The 290-nt window shown below is 48.6% G+C and overlaps 1 pseudogene; it reads left to right on the plus strand.

Moving 5' to 3' along the window:
* LOC102475232 (40S ribosomal protein S7-like) overlaps positions 1 to 290 on the plus strand; it is a 3,943-nt pseudogene that overhangs the window by 2,961 nt on the left and 692 nt on the right.

Here is a 290-nt window from a genome sequence, read left to right on the forward strand (position 1 = left end):
CTGCAGTAAGATATATAGCCCCAGCTAGGTGCTACTTTATAGGATGTTCATTCTACTCACTGAGGCTTATGCCTCAAGTTGGACTTGTGTTCATGGAAATGTATATATCAGCTGTGCTTGCTGTGAAAATATTTAGATTAAGATCTTTAGTGACTCGGGACCAGCAGTTAGCCTAATGGCTATGTCGCTGGACTCCCATGTAGTCGACCGCGGTTCGCCTCCCGGACCCGGTGGCTTAAAACTCACGCCGGGCGTGTGTGTGTGCATGCCCAAGATCCCGAGACGAGAAT

This window comes from Tupaia chinensis, unplaced genomic scaffold (assembly GCF_000334495.1).
Source record: "Tupaia chinensis unplaced genomic scaffold, TupChi_1.0 Scaffold144699_1, whole genome shotgun sequence".
Lineage (NCBI taxonomy): Eukaryota > Metazoa > Chordata > Mammalia > Scandentia > Tupaiidae > Tupaia > Tupaia belangeri.